The sequence below is a fragment of the Cololabis saira genome, unplaced genomic scaffold, assembly GCF_033807715.1.
Source record: "Cololabis saira isolate AMF1-May2022 unplaced genomic scaffold, fColSai1.1 scf057, whole genome shotgun sequence".
Taxonomy (NCBI): domain Eukaryota; kingdom Metazoa; phylum Chordata; class Actinopteri; order Beloniformes; family Belonidae; genus Cololabis; species Cololabis saira.
Window position 1 is genome coordinate 30,001 of NW_026906221.1, and position 5,000 is coordinate 35,000.

The following is a 5,000-nucleotide window of genomic DNA, read 5'->3' on the forward strand; positions in this document are numbered from 1 at the left end:
CCACGTTGAAATATGTGTGGGTAGATTAAGCGAGAGCGTTCTCTGCTGGTTGAAAAAGCTTACAGCACCTGGTATTCCCAGGCGGTCTCCCATGCAAGTACTAACCAGGCCCGACCCTGCTTAGCTTCCGAGATCAGACGAGATCGGGCGCATCCAGGCTGGTATGGCCGTAAGCTGAAGCTGCAGATTGAAATACCTCTTATATGGAGTTGAAGATAAGTCATATAATATAAGTCATTGATTTGTTGGTGATAATAATTTAGAAGCGCATATTTGTTGGAGTTAAAGTGCCTTAACCATGTGCAAAACACTTTAGGACGTGAGCTGTCGCTGTTACCACGTTGAAATATGTGTGGGTAGATTAAGCGAGAGCGCTCTCTGCTGGTTGAAAAAGCTTACAGCACCTGGTATTCCCCGGCGGTCTCCCATCCAAGTACTAACCAGGCCCGACCCTGCTTAGCTACCGAGATCAGACGAGATCGGGCGCATCCAGGCTGGTATGGCCGTAAGCAGAAGCTGCAGCTTGAAATACCTCTTATATGGAGTTGAAGATAAGTCATATAATATAAGTCATTGATTTGTTGGTGATAATAATTTAGAAGCGCTTATTTGTTGGAGTTAAAGTGCCTTAACCATGTGAAAAACACTTTTGGACGTGAGCTGTCGCTGTTACCACGTTGAAATATGTGTGGGTAGATTAAGCGAGAGCGCTCTCTGCTGGTTGAAAATGCTTACAGCACCTGGTATTCCCAGGCGGTCTCCCATCCAAGTACTAACCAGGCCCGACCCTGCTTAGCTTGCGAGATCAGACGAGATCGGGCTCATCCAGGCTGGTATGGCCGTAAGCAGAAGCTGCAGCTTGAAATACCTCTTATATGGAGTTGAAGATAAGTCATAGAATATAAGTCATTGATTTGTTGGTTTTATTTGTTGGAGTTAAAGTGCCTTAACCATGTGCAAAACACTTTAGGACGTGAGCTGTCGCTGTTACCACATTGAAATATGTGTGGGCAGATTAAGCGAGAGCGCTCGCTGCTGGTTGAAAAAGCTTACAGCACCTGGTATTCCCAGGCGGTCTACCATCCAAGTACTAACCAGGCCCGACCCTGCTTAGCTTCAGAGATCAGACGAGATCGGGCGCATCCAGGCTGGTATGGCCGTAAGCAGAAGCTGCAGCTTGAAATACCTCTGATATGGAGTTGAAGATAAGTCATAGAATATAAGTCATTGATTTGTTGGTTTTATTTGTTGGAGTTAAAGTGCCTTAACCATGTGCAAAACACTTTAGGACGTGAGCTGTCGCTCTTACCACGTTGAAATATGTGTGGGTAGATTAAGCGAGAGCGTTCTCTGCTGGTTGAAAAAGCTTACAGCACCTGGTATTGCCAGGCGGTCTCCCATCCAAGTACTAACCAGGCCCGACCCTGCTTAGCTTCCGAGATCAGACGAGATCGGGCGCATCCAGGCTGGTACGGCCGTAAGCAGAAGCTGCAGCTTGAAATACCTCTGATATGGAGTTGAAGATAAGTCATAGAATATAAGTCATTGATTTGTTGGTTTTATTTGTTGGAGTTAAAGTGCCTTAACCATGTGCAAAACACTTTAGGACGTGAGCTGTCGCTGTTACCACGTTGAAATATGTGTGGGTAGATTAAGCGAGAGCGTTCTCTGCTGGTTGAAAAAGCTTACAGCACCTGGTATTCCCAGGCGGTCTCCCATCCAAGTACTAACCAGGCCCGACCCTGCTTAGCTTCCGAGATCAGACGAGATCGGGCGCATCCAGGCTGGTATGGCCGTAAGCTGAAGCTGCAGATTGAAATACCTCTTATATGGAGTTGAAGATAAGTCATATAATATAAGTCATTGATTTGTTGGTGATAATAATTTAGAAGCGCTTATTTGTTGGAGTTAAAGTGCCTTAACCATGTGCAAAACACTTTAGGACGTGAGCTGTCGCCCTTACCACGTTGAAATATGTGTGGGTAGATTAAGCGAGACCGCTCTCTGCTGGTTGAAAAAGCTTACAGCACCTGGTATTCCCAGGCGGTCGCCCATCCAAGTACTAACCAGGCCCGACCCTGCTTAGCTTCCAAGATCAGACGAGATCGGGCGCATCCAGGCTGGTATGGCCGTAAGCTGAAGCTGCAGCTTGAAATACCTCTTATATGGAGTTGAAGATAAGTCATACAAAAAAGTCATTGATTTGTTGGTGATAATAATTTAGAAGCGCATATTTGTTGGAGTTAAAGTGCCTTAACCATGTGCAAAACACTTTAGGACGTGAGCTGTCGCTGTTACCACGTTGAAATATGTGTGGGTAGATTAAGCGAGAGCGCTCTCTGCTGGTTGAAAAAGCTTACAGCACCTGGTATTCCCAGGCGGTCTCCCATCCAAGTACTAACCAGGCCCGACCCTGCTTAGCTACCGAGATCAGACGAGATCGGGCGCATCCAGGCTGGTATGGCCGTAAGCAGAAGCTGCAGCTTGAAATACCTCTTATATGGAGTTGAAGATAAGTCATAGAATATAAGTCATTGATTTGTTGGTTTTATTTGTTGGAGTTAAAGTGCCTTAACCATGTGCAAAACACTTTAGGACGTGAGCTGTCGCTGTTACCACGTTGAAATATGTGTGGGTAGATTAAGCGAGAGCGCTCTCTGCTGGTTGAAAATGCTTACAGCACCTGGTATTCCCAGGCGGTCTCCCATCCAAGTACTAACCAGGCCCGACCCTGCTTAGCTTCCGAGATCAGACGAGATCGGGCGCATCCAGGCTGGTATGGCCGTAAGCAGAAGCTGCTGCTTGAAATACCTCTTATATGGAGTTGAAGATAAGTCATATAATATAAGTCATTGATTTGTTGGTGATAATAATTTAGAAGCGCTTATTTGTTGGAGTTAAAGTGCCTTAACCATGTGAAAAACACTTTTGGACGTGAGCTGTCGCTGTTATCACGTTGAAATATGTGTGGGTAGATTAAGCGAGAGCGCTCTCTGCTGGTTGAAAATGCTTACAGCACCTGGTATTCCCAGGCGGTCTCCCATCCAAGTACTAACCAGGCCCGACCCTGCTTAGCTTCCGAGATCAGACGAGATCGGGCTCATCCAGGCTGGTATGGCCGTAAGCAGAAGCTGCAGCTTGAAATACCTCTTATATGGAGTTGAAGATAAGTCATAGAATATAAGTCATTGATTTGTTGGTTTTATTTGTTGGAGTTAAAGTGCCTTAACCATGTGCAAAACACTTTAGGACGGGAGCTGTCGCTGTTACCACATTGAAATATGTGTGGGCAGATTAAGCGAGAGCGCTCTCTGCTGGTTGAAAAAGCTTACAGCACCTGGTATTCCCAGGCGGTCTACCATCCAAGTACTAACCAGGCCCGACCCTGCTTAGCTTCAGAGATCAGACGAGATCGAGGGCATCCAGGCTGGTATGGCCGTAAGCAGAAGCTGCAGCTTGAAATACCTCTGATATGGAGTTGAAGATAAGTCAAAGAATATAAGTCATTGATTTGTTGGTTTTATTTGTTGGAGTTAAAGTGCCTTAACCATGTGCAAAACACTTTAGGACGTGAGCTGTCGCTCTTACCACGTTGAAATATGTGTGGGTAGATTAAGCGAGAGCGCTCTCTGCTGGTTGAAAAAGCTTACAGCACCTGGTATTCCCAGGCGGTCTCCCATCCAAGTACTAACCAGGCCCGACCCTGCTTAGCTTCCGAGATCAGACGAGATCGGGCGCATGCAGGCTGGTATGGCCGTAAGCTGAAGCTGCAGCTTGAAATACCTCTTATATGGAGTTGAAGATAAGTCATAGAATATAAGTCATTGATTTGTTGGTTTTATTTGTTGGAGTTAAAGTGCCTTAACCATGTGCAAAACACTTTAGGACGTGAGCTGTCGCTCTTACCACGTTGAAATATGTGTGGGTAGATTAAGCGAGAGCGCTCTCTGCTGGTTGAAAAAGCTTACAGCACCTGGTATTCCCAGGCGGTCTCCCATCCAAGTACTAACCAGGCCCGACCCTGCTTAGCTTCCGAGATCAGACGAGATCGGGCGCATCCAGGCTGGTATGGCCGTAAGCAGAATCTGCTGCTTGAAATACCTCTTATATGGAGTTGAAGATAAGTCATAGAATATAAGTCATTGATTTGTTGGTTTTATTTGTTGGAGTTAAAGTGCCTTAACCATGTGCAAAACACTTTAGGACGTGAGCTGTCGCTGTTACCACGTTGAAATATGTGTGGGTAGATTAAGCGAGAGCGCTCTCTGCTGGTTGAAAATGCTTACAGCACCTGGTATTCCCAGGCGGTCTCCCATCCAAGTACTAACCAGGCCCGACCCTGCTTAGCTTCCGAGGTCAGACAAGATCGGGCGCATCCAGGCTGGTATGGCCGTAAGCAGAAGCTGCTGCTTGAAATACCTCTTATATGGAGTTGAAGATAAGTCATATAATATAAGTCATTGATTTGTTGGTGATAATAATTTAGAAGCACTTATTTGTTGGAGTTAAAGTGCCTTAACCATGTGAAAAACACTTTTGGACGTGAGCTGTCGCTGTTACCACGTTGAAATATGTGTGGGTAGATTAAGCGAGAGCGCTCTCTGCTGGTTGAAAATGCTTACAGCACCTGGTATTCCCAGGCGGTCTCCCATCCAAGTACTAACCAGGCCCGACCCTGCTTAGCTTCCGAGGTCAGACAAGATCGGGCGCATCCAGGCTGGTATGGCCGTAAGCAGAAGCTGCTGCTTGAAATACCTCTTATATGGAGTTGAAGATAAGTCATATAATACAAGTCATTGATTTGTTGGTGATAATAATTTAGAAGCGCTTATTTGTTGGAGTTAAAGTGCCTTAACCATGTGCAAAACACTTTAGGACGTGAGCTGTCGCTGTTACCACGTTGAAATATGTGTAGGTAGATTAAGCGAGAGCGCTCTCTGCTGGTTGAAAATGCTTACAGCACCTGGTATTCCGAGGCGGTCTCCCATCCAAGTACTAAC

General features: G+C 46.0%; 16 non-coding genes across 16 annotated transcripts in view; all 16 read right to left on the reverse strand.

The window, feature by feature from the left end:
* Positions 1 to 56: 56 nt before the first annotated feature.
* On the reverse strand, positions 57 to 175 carry LOC133435905 (5S ribosomal RNA). Its single transcript, XR_009779718.1, has one exon. It is a non-coding gene; the product is annotated as a 5S ribosomal RNA (ribosomal RNA).
* Positions 176 to 392: 217 nt separating this feature from the next.
* LOC133435962 (5S ribosomal RNA) lies at positions 393 to 511 on the reverse strand. The gene has a single exon (XR_009779772.1). It is a non-coding gene; the product is annotated as a 5S ribosomal RNA (ribosomal RNA).
* A 217-nt stretch (positions 512 to 728) lies between these two features.
* Positions 729 to 847, reverse strand: LOC133436147 (5S ribosomal RNA). Its single transcript, XR_009779950.1, has one exon. It is a non-coding gene; the product is annotated as a 5S ribosomal RNA (ribosomal RNA).
* Positions 848 to 1,046: 199 nt separating this feature from the next.
* Positions 1,047 to 1,165, reverse strand: LOC133436077 (5S ribosomal RNA). Its single transcript, XR_009779884.1, has one exon. It is a non-coding gene; the product is annotated as a 5S ribosomal RNA (ribosomal RNA).
* Positions 1,166 to 1,364: 199 nt separating this feature from the next.
* LOC133436111 (5S ribosomal RNA) lies at positions 1,365 to 1,483 on the reverse strand. The gene has a single exon (XR_009779917.1). It is a non-coding gene; the product is annotated as a 5S ribosomal RNA (ribosomal RNA).
* A 199-nt stretch (positions 1,484 to 1,682) lies between these two features.
* LOC133436109 (5S ribosomal RNA) lies at positions 1,683 to 1,801 on the reverse strand. The gene has a single exon (XR_009779915.1). It is a non-coding gene; the product is annotated as a 5S ribosomal RNA (ribosomal RNA).
* A 217-nt stretch (positions 1,802 to 2,018) lies between these two features.
* LOC133435926 (5S ribosomal RNA) lies at positions 2,019 to 2,137 on the reverse strand. The gene has a single exon (XR_009779739.1). It is a non-coding gene; the product is annotated as a 5S ribosomal RNA (ribosomal RNA).
* Positions 2,138 to 2,353: 216 nt separating this feature from the next.
* Positions 2,354 to 2,472, reverse strand: LOC133435884 (5S ribosomal RNA). Its single transcript, XR_009779698.1, has one exon. It is a non-coding gene; the product is annotated as a 5S ribosomal RNA (ribosomal RNA).
* Positions 2,473 to 2,671: 199 nt separating this feature from the next.
* LOC133435831 (5S ribosomal RNA) lies at positions 2,672 to 2,790 on the reverse strand. The gene has a single exon (XR_009779648.1). It is a non-coding gene; the product is annotated as a 5S ribosomal RNA (ribosomal RNA).
* Positions 2,791 to 3,007: 217 nt separating this feature from the next.
* Positions 3,008 to 3,126, reverse strand: LOC133435977 (5S ribosomal RNA). The gene has a single exon (XR_009779787.1). It is a non-coding gene; the product is annotated as a 5S ribosomal RNA (ribosomal RNA).
* Positions 3,127 to 3,325: 199 nt separating this feature from the next.
* On the reverse strand, positions 3,326 to 3,444 carry LOC133436156 (5S ribosomal RNA). Its single transcript, XR_009779958.1, has one exon. It is a non-coding gene; the product is annotated as a 5S ribosomal RNA (ribosomal RNA).
* Positions 3,445 to 3,643: 199 nt separating this feature from the next.
* On the reverse strand, positions 3,644 to 3,762 carry LOC133435868 (5S ribosomal RNA). The gene has a single exon (XR_009779683.1). It is a non-coding gene; the product is annotated as a 5S ribosomal RNA (ribosomal RNA).
* A 199-nt stretch (positions 3,763 to 3,961) lies between these two features.
* LOC133436122 (5S ribosomal RNA) lies at positions 3,962 to 4,080 on the reverse strand. The gene has a single exon (XR_009779926.1). It is a non-coding gene; the product is annotated as a 5S ribosomal RNA (ribosomal RNA).
* Positions 4,081 to 4,279: 199 nt separating this feature from the next.
* On the reverse strand, positions 4,280 to 4,398 carry LOC133436008 (5S ribosomal RNA). Its single transcript, XR_009779817.1, has one exon. It is a non-coding gene; the product is annotated as a 5S ribosomal RNA (ribosomal RNA).
* A 217-nt stretch (positions 4,399 to 4,615) lies between these two features.
* On the reverse strand, positions 4,616 to 4,734 carry LOC133436009 (5S ribosomal RNA). Its single transcript, XR_009779818.1, has one exon. It is a non-coding gene; the product is annotated as a 5S ribosomal RNA (ribosomal RNA).
* Positions 4,735 to 4,951: 217 nt separating this feature from the next.
* The window catches only part of LOC133435927 (5S ribosomal RNA), a 119-nt gene continuing 70 nt past the window's right edge, over positions 4,952 to 5,000 (reverse strand). Inside the window, exon 1 of the ribosomal RNA XR_009779740.1 lies at positions 4,952 to 5,000. This exon is cut by the window's right edge and continues 70 nt beyond it. This is a non-coding gene — a ribosomal RNA (5S ribosomal RNA).